Genomic DNA, 20,626 nt, shown 5'->3' with positions numbered 1-20,626 from the left:
ACCACTCTCAGTGGCACAGGACTGGAACAGGGGGGCACAGTTGGAAATGTATACTATGAATTCAACCCAAGTCACTGACACTGAGAATCTCAAAAAAGAAGAGAGTGGCAGAGGAAATGCTCAGAAGGATAAAGGCCAAAGCTTTTCCTCAAATTATGATAGCAATCAAACCACAGATTCAAAATTTTCTGAAAACATAAAGATAAATATCAATAACACACACAATCACACAGCACATCACAGGAAAATAATGAGATTTTTTAAATTAGTAATAGTGCAAGCCAATGAATCAGCATCCTTAAAGTGCTGAAAGAAAAACTCAACTCAGATTTCTATACCTAGTGAAATATCTTTGAAAATAAGGGACAAACAGTTTCTCATTAAAAGAAAAACTGATAGAAGACTTTAAAGTGTTGGGAAAACAAGAATAAAACACTGTTGACCCATATTTGTATAACAAACAAACAAAAAAAAAACCTTTCAAAATGAAGCCCCCACTCAAAACAAACAAACAAACAAATCACTCATGCATGCAAACAATGAGATACTTTAATAATCAACAATCTACACTATAAGAATTGTTAAGAGTTCACAGGTCAAAAGAATAAAACATCAGATAAAACATGAATCTGCACAAAAATATAAAGATTTCTAGAAATGATTAAAATAAAGATAAATATAAAATACGCTTTTCTTATGCATTTATTTTAATCACTTTGAATATCTAAAGGACAAATAATAGCAGTGCATAATGAGCTTATAGCATATTAAAAAATTAAATAAAAATAATGGCATAATATAGGAGAATCTGAGAATTTATTGTTGAAAATTTCTTTCATTACATATAAAGTGATACAATATTATTTAATTTGTTGAGGATTTTTGCTTCTAAAGTCATGAGGTATATTAGTCTAAAGTGTTTGTTTTGTACTGTCTTTGTTTGCTCTGGTATTACAGTAATCCCTGCCTCATAATGAGTTAGGAAGTGTTTTTTCTTCTTTAATTTTCTGGAAAAATTGTGTAGAAATGGTATTCTTCCTTATTTTACTGTTTGGTAGAACTCACTAATGAAACATAGTGAAAGAGAATTAACCTGAAGAATTTCTTTCTGTAAGGTTTTTAACAGTAATGATAACATAGTGAGGACCATTTGAAATGTCTAGAGACACTTGTGTTTGTCACAATTAGTAGGTCCTCTGGCTTTTATTTTATTTAGTGGAAAAAGGATGCTACAAAACACTCAACAATGCACAGGACAACCTACCACAACAAATAATATCTGACAAAGTCTCAATAGTGATGAGGATGTGTGATGGTAGGTAAGCATAAATTTAATTCTTTATAATTAAAGTAATATTCAAATTATCTCTTCATTCTAGATGAATTTTAGTAGAATCTGGTCATTCAAGAAGAAATACCTTGTATTTAAGTTGTCATATTTATGTGTGTAGAGTTGTTAATAACATTCCTTAACTTTAAAGCACACAAGTTTTGTAGTGATCACCCATGTTTCACTCTTTAAATGGTAATTTATACTTTTTTTTTTTTGTCAGTCTTATTAGAGATCTATTTCTCCCCCAAAACAACATTTGTTTGATGGATTTTTCTTTGTTTTTCTGATTTTTTTTCTCTAATTTTAATATGTCCTCTCTTTTTCTTGTTTAAACTTTATTTTGGTCTTTTTCTAGCATTTTTAAAGGTGGAAGTAAAAATTAAAGATATTTCTTCTTTAGACATATGAATATTTAGTGCTATAAATTTCCCTCTAATCACTTCCCTGGCCCTAATTCAGGGATTTTGCTGTATTAAATTTTTTTAATTCAGTTCTACATAGTTTTCATTACTTTTGAGATTATCTTTGACCAATAGGCTATTTTGTTACTCACTCACTAAGTCGTGTCTGACTCTGTGATCCTGTGAAATGAAGCATGCTAGGCTTCCTTGTCTCTCACTATTTCCCAGTTTGCTCAAATTCATGTCCTTTGAGCCAGTGATACCATCCAACCATCTCATTCTGTCGTCCCCTTCTTCGCCTACCCTCAATCTTTCCCAGCATCAGGGTTCCCATGAGTCAGTTCTTCGCATCAGGTGGCCAAAGTATTGGACTTTCAGCTTCAGCATCAGTTCTTCCAGTGACTGTTCAGGCCTGATTTCCTCTAGTATTGACTTGTTTGATCTCCTTGCAGTTCAAGAGACTCTCAAGAGTCTTCTCCAGCACCACAATTCAAAAGCATCAATTCTTCAGTGCTCAGCCTTCTTTATGGTTCAAATCTCACATCCATACATAACTACTGGAAAAACCATAGTTTTGACTATTCAGACCTATGTTGGCAAAGTGATGCCTCTGTTCTTTAATATGCTATCTAGGTTTGTCATAGCTTTCCTTCCAAGAAGCAAGAGTCTTTTAATTCTGTTGCTGCAGTCACAATCTGCAATGATTTTGGAGCCCAAGAATGTAAAATCTGTTACTGCTTCCAATTTTTCCCCTTCTATTTGGCATGAAGTGATGGGACTGAATGCCATGATCTTAGTTTTTTGAATGTTGAATTTTAAGCCAGGTTTTTCACTCTCCTCTTTCACCTCATCTTTTTCACTCTCCTCTTTCACCCTTATCAAGAGTCTCTTTAGTTTCTGTTTGCTTTCTGCCATTAGAGTGGTATCATCTGCGCATCTGAGATTGTTGATATTTCTCCCAGCAAGCTCGATTCCAGCTTGTGAGTTATCCAGCCTGGCATTTCCCATGATGTACTCTGAATAGAAGTTAAATAAGCAGAATGACAATATACAGCCTTGATGTAGTCCTTTCCCAATTTTAAACCAGTCTATTGTTCTCCATCTGGTTATAACTGTTGCTTCTTGTTCTGCACACAGGTTTCTCAGGAGGCAGGTAAGGTGGTCTGGTATTCCCTCACTATAAGAATTTTCAGTTTGTTGTGATCCACACAGTCCAATTTCATAACATAATCAATGAAGGAGAACATTTTTTTTTTGGATTTCCCTTTCTTTTCCTATGATCCAACAGATGTCAGCAACTTGATCTCTAGTTCCTCTGCCTTTTCTAAATCCAGCTTTTACATCTGGAAGTTCTCGGTTCAATGTACTGTTGAAACCTAGCTTGAAGGATTTTGAGCATTACCTTGCTAGCATGTAAAATGATCATAATTTTACAACAGTTTGAACGTTCTTTGGCATTGCCTTTCTTTAGGATTGGAATGAAACTGACCTTAAAAATTACTATCTAATTTCAAATTGCTTAGAGATTACCCTGCTAATTTTTTGCTGTAATTTCTAGTTTAGTTTCATTACAGCCAGAGAATAAAGTTTTTATTATTTTTTAATTTTTAGTTTTATATTGGAGTATACATATATACAATGTTATATTAATTTCAGGTGTATCACAAATTGACTTATACATATACATGTATCTATTCTTTTTCAAATTTCTTTCCCATATAGGTTATTAGAGACTGCTGAATAGAGTTCCCTGTGCTATACAGTAGGTCCTTGTTGATTATACATTTTATATTGAGTATATGTGGAAACAGTGTCAGACTTTATTTTTCTGGGCTCCAAAATCACTGCAGATGGTGACTGCAGCCATGAAATTAAAAGACACTTACTCCTTGGAAGAAAGTTATGACCAACGTAGATAGCATATTGAAAAGCAGAGACCTTGCTTTGTCAACAAAGGTCCATCTAGACAAGGCTATGGTTTTTCCTGTGGTCATGTATGGATGTGAGAGTTGGACTGTGAAGAAAGCTGAGCACCAAAGAATTGATGCTTTTGAACTGTGGTGTTGGAGAAGACTCTTGAGAGTCCCTTGGACTGCAAGATCCAACCAGTCCATTCTGAAGTAGATCAGCCCTGGGATTTCTTTGGAAGGAATGATGCTAAAGCTGAAACTCCAGTACTTTGGCCACCTCATGCGAAGAGTTGACTCATTGGAAAAGACTCTGATGCTGGGAGGGATTGGGGGCAGGAGGAGAAGGGGACAACAGAGGATGAGATGGTTGGATGGCATCACTGACTCGATGGACGTGAGTCTGAGTGAACTCTGGGAGTTGGTGATGGACAGGGAGGCCTGGCGTGCTGTGATTCATGGGGTCGCAAAGAGTTGGACACGACTGAGCAACTGAACTGAACTGAAATGTCAATTCCAATATTCCAACTTATCTCTCTTTACCACTTTTCCCCTTCAATAACCATAAATTTATTTTATGTCTGTGAATCTGTTTCTGTGAATGTAAATAAGTTCACTGTATCATCTTTTTAGATTCCACATATAAGTGATACCATATATTTGTCTTTCACTGTCTGACTTCACTTAGTATGATAATCTAAAGTCCATCCATGTTGCTTCAAAAGCATTATTTCATTCTTTTATGGCTTAATGGAGTAATATTCCATTGTATATATACACCTTCTTTATCCATTCATCTGTCAAAGGACATTTAGGTTGCCTCCATGTCTTGATTATAGTGCTTCAATGAGCACTGGAGTCATTTATCTTTTCAAAGTATGGTTTTCTCTATATATATGCCCCAGAGTAGGATTGCAGGATCATACAATAGCTCTGTTTTTAGTTTTTTAAGAAACTTCCATTCTGTTCTCCACTGAGGCTGAACAATTTTCATTCCCACCAACAATGTAGGAAGGTTTCCTTTTCTCCACACCCTCTCTAGCATTTATTGTTGGTAGACTTTTTGATGACGGCCATTTTGACAGGTGTGAGGTGATATCTCACTATAGTTTTCATTTGCATTTCTCTAATATTTAATGTTATGACCAACCGAGATAGCATATTCAAAAGCAGAGACATTACTTTGCCAACAAAGGTTCATCTAGTCAAGGCTATGGTTTTTCCTGTGGTCATGTATGGATGTGAGAGTTGGACTGTGAAGAAAGCTGAGCACTGAAGAATTGATGCTTTTGAACTGTGGTGTTGGAGAAGACTCTTGAGAGTCCCTTGGACTGCAAGGAGATCCAACCAGTCCATTCTAAAGGAGATCAGCCCTGGGTGTTCATTGGAAGGAATGATGCTAAAGCTGAAACTCCAGTAGGGCCACCTCATGTGAAGAGTCGACTCATTGGAAAAGACTCTGATGCTGGGAAGGATTGGGGGCAGGAGGAGAAGGGGACGACAGAGGATGAGATGGCTGGATGGCATCACTGACTCGATGGACGTGAGTTTGAGTGAACTCTGGAAATTGGTGATGGAAAGGGAGGCCTGGCGTGTTGCGATTCAGCAACCTCTTGTGGGGTTGCAAAGAGTTGGACACGACAGAGACTGAACTGAATATTTAATGATGTTGAGTATCTTTCCATGTGCTTTTTGGCCATCTACATGTCTTCTTGGAGAAATGTTTATTCAGATCTTCTACGTCCATTTTTTTGAGTTGTTTGTTTTTTGTACATAGGTCTTTAGATTTTAGAGATTAATCCCTTGTAGGTCTCTTCATTTGCAAATAGTTCCTCCCAGTCTTTGGGTTGTGTTTTCACTTTGTTTATGGTATCCTTTGCTGAGCAAATTTTTTTTGAGTTTAATTAGGTTGCATTTGTTTATTTTTGTTTTTATTGCCATTACTCTAGGAGGCAATCCAAAAAGATATTGCTGTGATTTATGTCAAAAAGTGTTCCACTGATGCTTTCCTCTATGATTTTTTAGTATTTGGTGTTACATTTAGGTCTTTAATTCATTTTGAGTTTATTTTTGTGGATGGTGTTAGAGAAGGCAATCTTACTTGTTTTACATGTAGCTGTCCCATTTACTAAGAACCATATATTGAAGAGACCATCTTTTCTCTAGAGTATATTTTTGCTTTCTTTGTTGTAGATTAATTGACAATAGGTGTGTGGGTTTTTTTCTGGGCTTTCTTTCCTGTTCCACTGATTTAAACATCTGTCTTTGTGCCAGCAGCACTTGATTACTGTAGCTTTATACTATAGTCTAACGTCAGGGCACCTGATTCCTTAACTCCATTTTTGTTTCTTAAGATTGTTTTGGCTATTTGGGGTTTCTCACATCTCCATACAATTTTAAAGATTTTCTATTATAGATCTGCAAAAAATGCCACTGGTAAATTGATAAGGGTTGGACTGCATCTGTAGATTACCTTCAGTAGTAGAGTCAGCTTAACATATTGATTCTTCCAATGTAAGAACACAATATATCTTTCCATCTGTTTGTGTCATCTTATTTTTTAATTTTTCTTTTATGACACAGAGTTCATATACTGATTTGGAAAATGTCTTTTTCCAGCTCCCTCCTTTCCATTATCCTTCTCCAATCTGGTTTGGATAACAAAGGCTATTACATCTGTTCTTATTTGCTTACTGCAGATGGGAAGATGGTTGACAATGCTCTTTGCCATAGTCTCTGAAGTTGCAGGACAAGTGGATTGGAAGGAAATTGAGTTCCTGCCTTTTTGTGAATGACTGCTATGGGCCAACAGAATTGTTCAACAGAGCTACCTCACAGTCTCCACAGCACAGTGTGTGGTGGCATCAGAGTGCTTAATTCTGCTCACAACAATACAGGGTGAGATTTCAAGAGGATTCTACTCCATAATCGAGCAATACAATCTGTTGAGGAAAAGTAAGGTTACAATTTCCTTTGTGATGTTCACCTTGGGTAGGGTAGGGGAAGACAAAAGGTTGCACTCTTTCCTGTCATTTGGCTAGAGTGAGAAGGCTTTTTTTTTTTTTAACCCTTTTTGTCTCTGCACATTGTTGTTTCTTAGTACCCAAGCTGAATTTTGCCAATATACAGGAGGCAAAAACAAAACCCAGGGAACACACCATCAGATTGCCTTTTGAGTTCCATCATCCCTAACCAGTGTTCTTTCTTTTCAGAATCCCAAAGAATTGGATCTTATCCTTGGGGGAAGAATCAGCATATCCTCTTGTCTTTTGTTTTTGCTTGTTTTGGGTGGTTAGAAAGCTTATTTTATTCAGGAAGTCAGTAACCTAGAGTATGGCAGACTTATATCCAAGAACCAACTCCAAAGATTCTACATAATCATGAAAGTTTTTAAAGGACTAAATCTATGTAATTTTTATATTCTTATTTGCTCACTGCAGCATTAAAGGAATGCATTTTTATGTTTATCCAATTAAAAAATTTTTTTTTTAGTTGTAGAACTCGCTAGGATTTCTAGTCTGGACTACTTCAGGAGAAAAAGGCAAAAATTACTCTTAAAAATAAGCATCTATCCTCCTGTAGTAAGGATATGTGATACAGTCTAAATAAAATGGATATAAATGTTACATTTGAACTTTAAGTTTATTAGCATACAGAGCCATGAAACTAAAATTTCTCCTGGGAGTTAATTTCTTTCTAGATTTTAAATGAATATGGTAATATTTTTCAATGTCTAATATGAAACATTATTGATTCCCATAATCCAATATTGATGGCAATTATTTGAGGCATTTTTTGCCTTATAAAACATATGGACTTAGTGTAAGTCAATATACATCCAAAATTATAACAGATTTTCTTCAAACTTGTTACACAAATTTCAATTACATTTCCCAGTATTGCAAATGTGCTATCTTGTTTCTTCCATTAAAAAGATTCAAAATGATAGCTAAAGAATTCTCATTAAACCTGTAAGTGTAGTAAATTAAAATATTAGTTAAGTATTAATATTGACTTTGTACTAAGGATAATGAGGCTTCTATGAACCTGCTTTGGAAAATTTACAGTTTTCTCCAGTTTTTGTGTTGTAATATACTCAGAATACGTGTCAAAATAGAGTTGTAATAAACTTCCATTTAACTTTTTATTTCCAATATTTTTTATTAGTATAAATCCAAAGATACTTAAAGTTAGTTTCAAAAAGTATGATTAAGAGAGTACCACATTTAATTAATACTTCCTCTTAACAGTGAGCACAGTTATTGTTTATAGTAAAAATGATTACAATGCACACACCCACTAGTGAGTTGGTACAGAGCTTTTTTATTATTTCAAACCTGTCAAGTTCAATAAGATTCATCACTGAAATGTGTAAAAATAAAAGTTGGTCATTGATATTATATATTATCATACACAAAGTGTTTTTACTGAACAAATGTGATTCCCAATGACAATTTCAGAGTCTCTTCTATTTGCCGCCTATTATCAACAGGGGAAATTTTCTTACTTTATTCTCCACTAATCATTTCTGACAAATAGTTGGCAAGTTTAATGGTGAAGAGATGTCCATAGGGTTCAAGGTCAATCTCACCCCTTGGGAAGAAAGCACACATGTCTAAGAATAAATGCCCTCCAACAGAGGAAGAGGACAATGCTTTACATAGTGCTGTATGACTTTTATTATCAAGTATACTTAGCTAATATCATTGTGACACAATTTAACTGTTGTTTCAACATGACTCATATTATTCCCTCCTATTACAGAAATTTCCTGGATGGCTAAAACAAGAGTTAGCATTTAATATCTGATTACTTCTGTGTAAATTTAGAGACCACTCACTGTTCTGAATTTTTCCACAAATAGTCATAATTGCAACAAAAATGACTATGATGACAACCCTGCAACTTTTCATCTTTTTCAGATCCAAATACAAGCATTTTAGTTCATTTGTTCAAAAAATTTAATGCGGTATTTATAGTTTAGGTAAGGTGTTAATATCATAAGAAATAAAAATAGATACATTTTGTGATCCCATGCTCTAGTACCAATTACAATGATTAAGTGGACTTTTGCTTTCTTATTACTCATTTTTGCTCTACTCACTAAAAGAAACATTAGAATTTACCATTAGTCTTTTCACTGTTATAACTGTTTCATTGTGTTGTTGTTATTAAGGCTAACATGAACTTTATGCTAACTGATACTGTGTTTTCAAATCAAAATATGCCTTGCACAAAATCAAGTAAACATAAAATATTAAAGGTACTTTAATATTAAGGTACTGCAAAAAAAAAAAAAAAATACTCCGTATTTGAACTATCAACATAGAATTTACAGTGAGGTTAATTTTCAGTCATTCATTTAAACAGAACAAAAACAAAATAATTATTAATTGATTTAAATAGGGAAAATTAAACAAAAAGATGAAGTAGTAAAGAGCCTAGTGAAAATTGCTCAGTTTGCATATAAATTAGGTAATTAGCCTCTCACCTGCCCAGGTAGAAGTTTATAACCCTAATTAAAATAATTGTATAAGCTTCCCAGTCTCATTAGCAAAAACGTGAGAAAGAAAATAAAATGCATTACTGCCCTTTTTGTAATTTTGCTTGAACCTAGTTATTAATATTTTTATAGATTAAATTGATTTAAATATTTTCACACACATATCCCTTTTATAGTTGAAGAGTTCAAAGAGCTTTATCTAAAAATAAAATTCAAGATAAAAAATTATATAGAAAATGAAAGTAAATAAGATAATTTGAAATACTTTAAAAATAAATTTCACTGTTTACTCCAAAATGTGTGGTTTTTTAAAATGCTTTTATAATCTAATATTTTAAAAGTACAAATATTATTTTAAACTAATTCCTAAGATGTTTTATTTTTTAAATAATGTGAAAGAGTTAAAATTATCTTGTTTAACAGAGAAGCCTTAACCTTAAAGCAGATCAATCCTTTGACAGTTTAATGAGTAAAGCATGTAACACTAATTTACTTAATAAACATTTATGGAACATTCATGTTTAAGAAACTGCTGAACAGATGAGTCAGGTATTAAAATGAAGGGGATAGGTTTCCTGATTACAAGAAAATGATGCATTTCTGAAGTATATAAAAGGAAATAAATGAACAAGAAAAATAAATGGTGGTGGTTATAGATACCATCAAGCTGTTAATGCATAAGGCTAAAATAAATTAGAAAATGAAGGGAGAAAAAAAGAGATATATAAAATATATAACATATGTCAAGTATTCTTTAAGCTATCTTAAACTTGTTTTCATATAATGACAAGATATTATGATTTATGGCAGATGATAAAACTGAAGCTAAGAAAATTCTGTAATTTTGAAAAGTTTCATGAAATATTTGATTAATATTTGTTAAACAAGAATAAGTGAGTATTATACACTGAAGCAGAAATATAAATACTGCCTAAGAAAGATATTAGACAAATGGATGCCACCAGATGGGAGGCAATAAGAATTTTACATCATCTTGTTGATGACTTTATTGATAAAAATGCAGATCTCAAAATCTAATCATGAGAAACCAGATAAAGAAATAGAGGAAATTTCTGAAAGAAATATTAACCCAGTCTGTAATCTTCAAAAACATTTGGGATATTGCGGAAGTCAAGGAAGGACTGTGAAACTCATCTTGACTGAAGGAAGTGAGAAGAAATACATTCTCCTGAAGTGGGCTGTTTTGCTATAAAAAGTATTGGAACAATTTGTGAATTTGAAGGAATTCTCTAGGTGAAAGTTACATGACATACCTGACATTTGTTTTTATTGCTTTAGCAACTTAAAGTTGGTGTGGTTTCATACAAACATTTAAAGAAAGAATCAATATCAAAAGCTGCAAGGTGTTCCAGGGATCAGCAGAGTAGTTGTTTTCCTACTATCTTCAATGTATTTTAATATTTAATCACTGTCTTCCATGGCACAAGTAGTGGAAATTAACCCTTGATTCTATAAACTAGTACTTGCTCATTTTTCAGTACTGTTTTGACACTTTAATTTTGATTTTCTTTAAAATTTTTAAAAATAAATTGTAGTAAGTTAGGGATGGTTATCTCATGACCAACTAAACCAAATAGTGTTATAGCAAGTATTGAATGTGTCTATTTGACTTTATCAGATTTCACAATAAATGCCTTTGTGAAAAATAATTCTAAGTAGTTTTCTTAATATAAAACCCACTTGATTCAACAAAACTTAATTCATATGGTCTTCATTCCAAAAATGGATACCCCTTGAGTTCTTGGGAATAAACAATGCCTCTCCTTAAACTGCATATCAGCAGATCTGCACATTGAGCATCTCAGCTAGAGACAGTTTCTGAAAACAGACTAAATTTATGACTTGTGGTGATGCCTTCATAAGCAGTTTTCAATTAACCCACTGGAAAGTATCTCTGAACACGTAATTTTCTATCATTTTTTAAAGCAGCCATTTAATTTTGAAGCACAATGAATATAATATGAATAAATTAAGCAAATATACAGCTGTTTGAAAAAATTTCTTTCCTAGTTTATTTTTTTAATAAAAATGGACAGATGACCACTAGTGATTTCATTTTTCATGGGTAGATTGATTCAGTTGAGCTTCATCAGGTGTTCTTATGTTTCAGTTATGATTCCTATCAGTGAACTGACAGAAAATGCATCATATGCTATAAGTTAACTGTTTTTGATCATTTTAACATATGTATAGAATTACAATATGTTTTCCCAAGTGAATGGTATGGTTTATTATACTTAGTTATGATTTTATATCTGAATTCACTAACTTTATGTTTGTGGAAAACATGCTAGCAATATATTCATATAGTTATGACTCTGCATTCCTTTTATCCAAAAAAAAAAAAAAAGAATGGAAATTACCTATACATTATTAAGGTGCCTCAAAATATCTTTTGACTAATTATTCAGTTGACTAATGGCAACCTACTCCAGTATTCTTGAGTGGAGAATCCCATGGACAGAAGAGCCTGGCAGGCTAGTCTATGGGGTCACAAAGAGTTGGACACAACTGAGCAACTAAAAGCAATTATTCAGTTATCAAGAACAAGTAATTCTATGTTTCATTTTTTAAGGAACCTCCATACTGTTCTCCACAGTGGCTATACCACTTTATATCCCCACCAAGAGCGTAAGGTTTACTTTTCTCCATATGCTTTCCAGTATTAATTATTTTGTAAAATTTTCGATGATGGCCATTCTGGCTAGTGTGACATGATACTTCATTGTAGTTTTGATGTGCATTTCTCTAATAATTATTGATGTTGAGTATCTTATCATGGGCCTCCCAGTCATCTGTATGTCTTTGGAGAAATGTCTATTTAGGTCTTCCAAATGAAAAACTCATCAGTGGCCAGAGGACTGGAAAGGGTCAATTTTCATTCCAATCCCAAAGAAAAGTGAAAGTGAAAGTCACTCAGTCATGTCCAGCTCTTTGAGACCCCATGAACCACACAGTCCATGGAATTTTCCAGGCCAGAATACTGGTGTGTGTAGCATTTCCCCTCTCCAAGAGATCTTCCCAATCTGGAGATCAATCCCAGGTCTCCCGCATTGCAGGTGAATTCTTTACCAGCTGAACCACAAAGGAAGCCCAAGAATACTGGAGTGGGTAGCTAATCCCTTCTCCAGCATATCTTTCTGACCCAAGAAGAGAACTGGGGTCTCCTGCATTGCGGGTGGATTCTTTAGCAACTGCGCTATCAGGGAGGTTCAGTCCCAAAGAAGGGTAATGTCAAAGAATGGTCAAACTACCACACAATTACACTCATTTCACATGCTAGCAAAGTATTGCTCAAAATTCTCCAAGCTAGGTTTCAACAGTATGTGAACCAAGGGATGTGAAACAAGAACTTCCAGATGTTCAATCTGGATTTAGAAAAGGCAAAGGAACCAGAGATCAAATTGCTAACATCCATTGGATCATATTAAAAGCAAGAGAATTCCAGAAAAAACATAATTCTGCTTCCTTGACTATGCTAAAGCCTTTGATTGTGTGGATTACAATAAACTGTGGAAAATTCTTAAAGAAATGGGAATACCAGACCACCTTACCTGCATCCTGAGAAATCTGTATGCAGGTCAAGAAGCAACAATTAGAACAAGACATGGAACAACAAACTGGTTCAAAATTGGAAAAGGAGTATGACAAGGCTGTATATTGTCATCGTGCTTATTTAACTTCTGTGCAGTGTACACCATGCAAAATGCCAGGCTGGATGAAGTACAAGCTGGGATCAAGATTTCTGGGAGTAATATCAATAACCTCAGATATGCAGATGACATCACCCTTATGGCAGAAAGCGAAGAGGAACTAAAGAGTCTCTTGATGAAGGTGAAAGAAGAAAGTGAAAAAGCTGGTTTAAAACTCAACATTTAAAAAACAAAGATCATGGCATCCAGTCGCATCACTTCACAGCAAACAGATGGGGAAACAATTGAAACAGTGACACATTTTGCTTTCTTCGGCTCCAGAATTACTGTGGATGGTGCTTGAAGCCATGAAACTAAAAGATGCTTGCTCCTTGCAAGAAAAGCTATGAACAACCTAGACAGCATATTAAAAAGCAGAGATAGTATTTATATCACAAAGGTCCATCTAGTCAAAGCTATGGTTTTTCCAGTAGTCATGTATGGATGTGAGAGTTGGACCATAAAGAAGGCTGAACGCTAAAGAACTGATACTTTAGAGCTGTGGTGTTGGAGAATAGTCTTGAGTCCCTTGGACTGTAAGGAGATCAAACCAGTCAAAACTAAAGGAAATAAATCCTGAATATCCATTAGAAGGACTGATGTTGAAGCCGAAGCTCCAATATTTTGACCACCTGATGCAAAGAGCTGACTCATTAGAAAAGACCCTGATGCTGGGAACGATTGAAGGCAGGAGGAAAAGGGGACAGAGGACTAAATGGTTGGATGGCATCACTGACTGAATGAACATGAGTTTGAGCAAGCTCCAGAAGATGGTGAAGGACAAGGGAGCCTGGCGTGCTGCAGTCCATGGGGTCACAAGGAATCATACACAACTGTGGGACTGAAAAACAACCCATTTTTTTTATTGGATTCGTGTTTGTTTTTTACATTAAGCTCCATAAGCTGTTTGCATATTCTGGAGATTAACCCTTTGCCTGATGTTTTGTTTGCAAATATTTTCTCCCATTCTAAGGATTGTCTTTTCATCTTGTAGAAAGCCCTAACTCAGAAGACAAATGTACCCCAATGATCATTGCAGCACTATTTACAATAGCCATGACATAGAAGAAGCGTAGATCTCCATCAACAGATGAATGGATAAAGAAAATATGGTGCATATATGCAATTGAATATTACTCAGCCATAAAAAGAAATGGAATTGATTCAGCTGATGTGGAGAAACCTAGAACCTGTCATACAGAATTAAGTCAGAAAGAGAAAAACCAATATCATATATTAGAGCATACATATGGAATCTAGAAAAACAGTACTGATGAACCTATGTGCAGGGCCAGGACAGAGGCACAGACAGAACTGACTTGTAGACACAGAGGTGGAAGGAGAGGAAAGGATGAATTTAGAGAGCAGCTTTGACATATATATACTGCCATGTAAAAATAGATAGCTAACCAGACTCTGCTGTATAGCTCTGTGATGACCTCGAGGAGTGGGATGGAGGGTGGGAGAAAGACTCAACAAGGAGGGGATATATGTACATATATAGCTGACTCATAGTGTTGAACCTCCAAAACTAATACAACATTATACAGCAACTGTATTCCAATAAAGAAGAACAAGTACTGTTGCTTTCTGTATCTATATTTCCATACATTCAACCACTTCCCATATATTTACTATTTGATATTCTATAGCATTCAATAAAACCTGTCTCACATGTACAATATACTTTTATTTCTGATTTTCTCTATCATTAAATAGGAAACCATTCACACTTTAGTGTAAATCTGAACCATTTCTCTAACTACCAATTCTAATCCCTACCTACCATTTCCTTAGTTACTGAAACAAATTTGCATAATTTTCTGAAATAGCTTTTGCACATGGAGACCCTTTATGGTTTTTTGTCTTCCAAAAATTTTATGAGTTACAAATATGAGGTTGAGTCTTTACCACAATAACGTCTTGATTCCTACAAAAAAGTATTTGAGTCCTTCTCAAAATCATTTTAAGTGTGCTGTTCAACTGTGCGCTAGGTTTTGGCAATGCATTAGTAACACAATACATGAGGCCCTTGCTCTTATGAAACTCACACTCATTGCTGACAAATTGTGCAATGCTTAGATTTTGATATGCAAGGAAATTAATATTTGGTAAATGTTTACCTTTTTGATGTCAAGTGCTACCATTCTGACTATTCATATTTTACCCACACGAGAATCTTTACAGGTCTGTATATTGTTCATCCCCTCTTGACCTTGATATTTTATACAAAGCTGACCCTCCCTGTGTCAAAACAGCACAAGAATAATAGCACCAGGATCATCAAGACCAACTACAAAGGAAGGATGGGAAAGTTTATTAGATACATGTTTGGGTCATTATGGTAAGGACTTTGGATATATAATTTTAACATTAACCCATTTTTATAAACTCTACTTTTATATTAATCTTCTTTTAATCCACATTTGTTACTCAATTTTCACTTTAAATTTCTCTAAATTCTTTAAATCTCACCCACATGAACCAATAGTACTTTTTCTGTACTAGCATATAAACAGATTATATGACCCTAGGTTCCTTGTCATCATTGCTTCCACAATACATGGCAAGGTTTTTCATGCTTAGTATATATTTATTTGAATAATGCATGATGAGTCAATTAGGAAGCTTTTTACTGACGGTAAGAAAAATTGTGTCAGTTTAGGTCTTCTGAGATTCAAATGCCAAGATGGAATTCCACATGCAAGAGATTAATTGGAAGAAATACCTCTGAAAGAAAAAAGAAAAGATGGAGCAAGAAGAGTATAGAAGCGACTCTAGCTTGTGATGCAAGAGTGGCATCTCTAAAAAGGGAGACATGGAATAATGGTTAGAAATGAGGAAATTCAGTCAGATATGAGAAATTCTGAGCCCCAGTAATACAGTCCTGGAACAAATGCTGCCATTTAGAAGAGTACAGTATGGGAAAGATCTGGTAGACTTGCCTTACTTAGCCGTTGACCTGGGAAGAGCATAGCATCTGCATTAACAGTATGGTAGCTTTGAAGTAAGGCAGCTTGCCTTCCTTGTAGAAGTTCCTCTTGAATGAAAATCTGAAAATACTTTCTTACCTGCCAACTACTATTTCAAATTCTCGAGAATATCTAACGTAGTAGAATATCAACAGGTTTAGTGGCCTCAGACTTTGCACATTCGCTTAACAGATGATGTCATCAATTTTCTGGTGGTTTCTAACTGTATTCTCTACTACTGTCTGTTTCACGTTTAGACTCAATTTGTAGCAAAAAGGGCTTCCCTTGTGGCTCAGCTGGTAAAGAAATTTACTGCAATGCGGGAGACCTGGGTTCAATCTCTGGGTTGGGAAGATCCTCTGGAGAAGGGAAAGGCTACCCACTCCAGTATACTGGCCTAGAGAATTCCATGGTTTGTATAGTCCATGGGGTCTCAACGAGTTGGACGTGACTGAGCGACTTTCACTTTCATTTTCACTTGTAACAAAAATACCTGCAGAAGTTTGGATATGTCAGCTCCAGATACCATAATATCCAGAAATCTAAGAGAGGACATATTTCCCTTTATTTTTCTTAGGAACCTGTAAGGAGATTTCCCCTCATTTGTTTTTATGTTGAATTGGTCATATTCCTATTTCTGTTCTAATCATTGGTGAAGAGAATCAGGCTATACTTAGGTTAACCACATAAAACCTGAATATGGAGATGGAACGGTCAAATTTAAGGGATAATGATGCACTAGGGAGTTTAGATATACTTAATATGTTCTGTATCACAGTGGAAAAGAGAATATGGCTGCTGACAGGCAACTGATAGCATTTGCAATTGATGAAAAACTAGAGAGTTGTTATGCTTAACTTTAAGGAATTTATTAGAATTTGTTAGCTGAAACCCAAAATCCACTTTATTTTTCAGCATAATACAATTGGACTACATTCTCTAGACTCTTAAACTTTGGTGTAGAAATTTAAGTTATATGCTATGGAATATTTGTAGAAGTTAAATGTCCTACTTCTAGACCAGACATATAAACCTCCACTTCATAATTTTTCATACTCTTCCCCTACCCTTCTGTTTTGCTAGAATCTAAATAATTCCCAGATTAACCTCCAGAGCTGTGTGTTGAGTATGGCAAAGAAGAATGAGACTTTAAATCACCCTACAGGAAACCACAACTAGCATTCACTTTTATAATCAAGAAAAAACTTGACTTTTTCTAGAAAAATTGTTAGCTTTTTTCTAGGAAAAAAAAGAATGGTTTGCTTTAAAATTTGGTGAATTAGTTATTACAGGACTATCATTATCTTAATTATTACATAAAAGTAAAATATAATAAAAATTCTAGAAGGAGCAAGTCTTATTAACAACTATGAAACATTTTCTTTCCCTCAATATCATTTCTCCAAAAACATTATTTCTGTAAAACATGATAACTGGTCACCATGACCATCATAAGGGACTATGCTTTGTCCTTCTCTATAGTCATGGACCCAAACTATGATGTGAATATTATATATTTAATAAACTCTAATTCTGGACATCAGATAAAATGCATTCATCATTGAGTATGTACAATTTTCCTAAACAGCCTTCAGTATTTTGAGGAAATTTTGTACTATACTTACTTTGCTGCGGATTTGTATCATGAATGAGTGCTGAGTATTGTCAAATGCTTTTTCCACATCTACTGAGATGATGATGGTGTAGTTTTTATCTTTCACTATATAGGACAAGGGTATTCACTGTCATCACTTTTATTCAACACAGTATGGGAAGTCCTGGCCACAGCAATTTGGCAAGGAAACAAGAAAGGTATGCAAATGAAAAAGGAAGACATCAAACTGTTTCTATCTGTAAATAGTGTGACACAAAATGTAGAAAACTAAATATTTACACAAAATAATTATCAGAACTCATAAACATATTCAGTAAAGTTGCAGAATACAAAGTAGACATAAAAATCAATTGCACTTCTTTAACTAACTGAAGAGGAATATAAGAAAATATTCCATTTATAATTTTATTAAAATAATAAAATACTTAAGAATAAATTTAACCAAGGATATAAAAATATGTGCACACTGAAAACTACAAAACACTGATGAGAGGAACTGAAGACACAAATAAATAGAAATAAATTTCATATTCATGGATAGGAAGAATTCATTTTGTTAAAATCTCCCTACTAATCAAAGTGATATACAGGCTCAATGCATTCCTCATCAAAATCCCAGTGATTTTTTTTTTATAGAAATAGCAAAGAAATGTTTAAAAATTAATTTGAAACCACAAAAGACACCAATAGCCAAAGCAAGCTTGAGAAAGAACAAAGTTGGAAGCATCACACTTTCTAATTTCAAATTATCTTACAAAGCTTTTGTAATGAAACAATATGGCACTGACATAAAAACATTCAGTACCATATTATTTCATTACAAAAGCTTTGTAAGAAACATATACCAAAAGAATCATAACTCAAAAAAATCATATATGAACAACTATTTTTTGACAAGGGCAGCAAGAACACAGAATGAGGAAAGGATAGCGTATACAATAAATGGTATTGGGAAAACTGGACAGCCAACATGCAAAAAGAATGAAAGTGGACCATTATCTTATACCATACACAAAAATAAATGCAAAATAGATTAAACAGTTACACATAAAACCTGAAAACACAGGTTTTCAGTTCCTAGAAGAAAACTAAGCGAAAAAGCTGCTTGATGTTGACACTGCTAATTATTGTTTTGGTGTATGACACAGAAAGCACACCCAACAAAAGCTAGAATCAACTATACCAAACTAAAAAGTTTCTGCATTTCAAAGGAAACAACTGATAAAATGAAAAAGAATGGGATAAAATATTTGCAAACTATTCATCTGCATATCCAAAATATATAATACCCAAAACATACAATTAACTTGTACAATTCAACAGAAAAAAGAAATCTCAGTTTGAAAAATGAGTGAAAAACCTGAAATTATATTTTTGAAGAGAAGACAACAAAATGAACAACAGAATTATGAAAAGGTGTTCACTATCACTAATTATCAAGGAAATACAAATTCAAATCACAGTACGATATTACTTCACATTTCACATGGCTGTTATAAAAAAATTAGATTAATTTAGGCAAAGACAAAAAAATTATTGGTTTTTCCAGTGGTCATGTACAAATGTGAGAGTTGGACTATAAAGAAAGCTGAGTACCAAAGAATTGATGCTTTTGAACTGTGGTATTGGAGAAGACTCTTGAGAGTCCCTTGGACTGCAAGGACATCCAAAGAGTCCATCCTAAAGGAGATCAGTCCTGGGTGTTCATTGGAAGGACTGACGCTGAAGCTGAAACTCCAATATTTTGGCCACCTGATGTGAAGAACTGACTCATTGGAAAAGACCCTGATGCTGGGAAAGATTGAAGGCGGGAGGAGAGGGGACAATAGAGGATGAGATGGTTGGATGGCATCACGGACACAAAGGACAAGAGTTTGAGTAGACTCCGGGAGTTGGTGATGGACAGGAAGTCTGGCTTGCTTCAGTCCATGGGTCTCAAAGCGTCAGACACGACTAAGCGACTGAACTGAACTGAGGCAAAGACAGGGAGAAAAGTTAATCCCAGTCACTTAGGAATATAAATGTTATAGCCATTATGGAAAATAATATGGAGGTTCCTCAAGAAGTTAAAATAGAGCTACCATATAAGCCAGCAACCCCTTTTCTGAGTATATACCCAAAGGAAATTAAATGAATACCCTGAGGAGATATCGTTATCTCCATGTTCACTGCAGCACTATTCACGATAACCAAGATTAGGAGACAACTCAAGTGTCTGTTGACAGATGAGTGGTAAAGAAACTGTGGTGTACATATACTTTGAAATAATATTTAGCCTAAGAAAATATCCTGCCATTTGCTTACAAACCTCCAGAAAAAAATACTAAAGTGGACTCTCATGCCCTCCTTGAGAGGATCTTCCCAACACAGGGATTGAACTCACACGTCTTATGTTTCCTGCACTGGGAAGTGGGTTCTTTATCACCAGCACAACCAGGAAAGCCCTAAAAAAAATATCCTGCCATTTGCTTACAACATGGATAAGCCTAGAGTACATTATTCTTGGTGAAATTAAACAGACACAGGAAAAAAAAAAAAAACTGTATGATTTCACTTACAAGTGGAATCTTAAGAATTTGAGTATGGAAGTAGGATCTTTGTTATCAGGAATGGGGAAGTGAGGGAAACTTAGATTTTGGTCAAAGGGTACACAGTTCCAGTTACATGGGATGAGTTAGTTTAGAGACTTAATGTAAAGCACAACGACTCTAGGTAAAAATACTGTACTGAATTCTGAAAATTTTCTAATAGTAGATTTTCAGGTTCTCTCACAACAACAAAAAAAATAGTTTTAGCCTGACTATAGTAATCTTTCACTGAATGTGTACATGTCTATGAACATGTGTGTATACATATGAGACATGTTTCACATATTAAATATATATAAACTTATTAAAAACTTTTAAATAGTACACATTCTTGTTCAATACAGACTTCTCTCCTGGTTCAGACAGTAAAGAATCTGCCTGCAATGCAGGAGACCAGGTTCGATCTTCGGTCAGGAAGTTCCCCTGGGGAAGAAAATGGCAATCCACTCCAGTATTCTTTCCTGGAGAATCCCACGGACAGAGGAACCTGGCAGGATACACACAGTCCATGGGGTCACAGAGAGTCAGATATGACTGAGTGACTAACACTCCCACTTTGTTCAATACAAGCAACTTTAGATTCATCTTTGCATT

At 34.6% G+C, this 20,626-nt stretch overlaps 1 long non-coding RNA gene across 10 annotated transcripts in view; it reads right to left on the bottom strand.

The window, feature by feature from the left end:
* Positions 1 to 20,626, bottom strand: part of LOC147355129 (uncharacterized) — a 518,407-nt gene that overhangs the window by 423,047 nt on the left and 74,734 nt on the right. Inside the window, exon 2 of one of the 10 annotated variants that reach the window (XR_015144232.1) lies at positions 19,234 to 19,415. The exons of the other annotated variants lie outside the window; for them this stretch is intronic. This is a non-coding gene — a long non-coding RNA (uncharacterized LOC147355129). Of the gene's footprint in view, positions 1 to 19,233; positions 19,416 to 20,626 lie in introns of those variants that run through there. 10 annotated transcript variants of the gene reach the window in all.

This window comes from Bos grunniens, chromosome 17 (assembly GCF_055505025.1).
Source record: "Bos grunniens cultivar Pamir isolate PY7600 chromosome 17, Bosgru_T2T1.0, whole genome shotgun sequence".
NCBI classification, from domain to species: domain Eukaryota; kingdom Metazoa; phylum Chordata; class Mammalia; order Artiodactyla; family Bovidae; genus Bos; species Bos grunniens.
The sequence above is the reverse complement of the archived record's forward strand: the minus strand, read 5'-3'. Positions and strand labels throughout refer to the sequence as shown.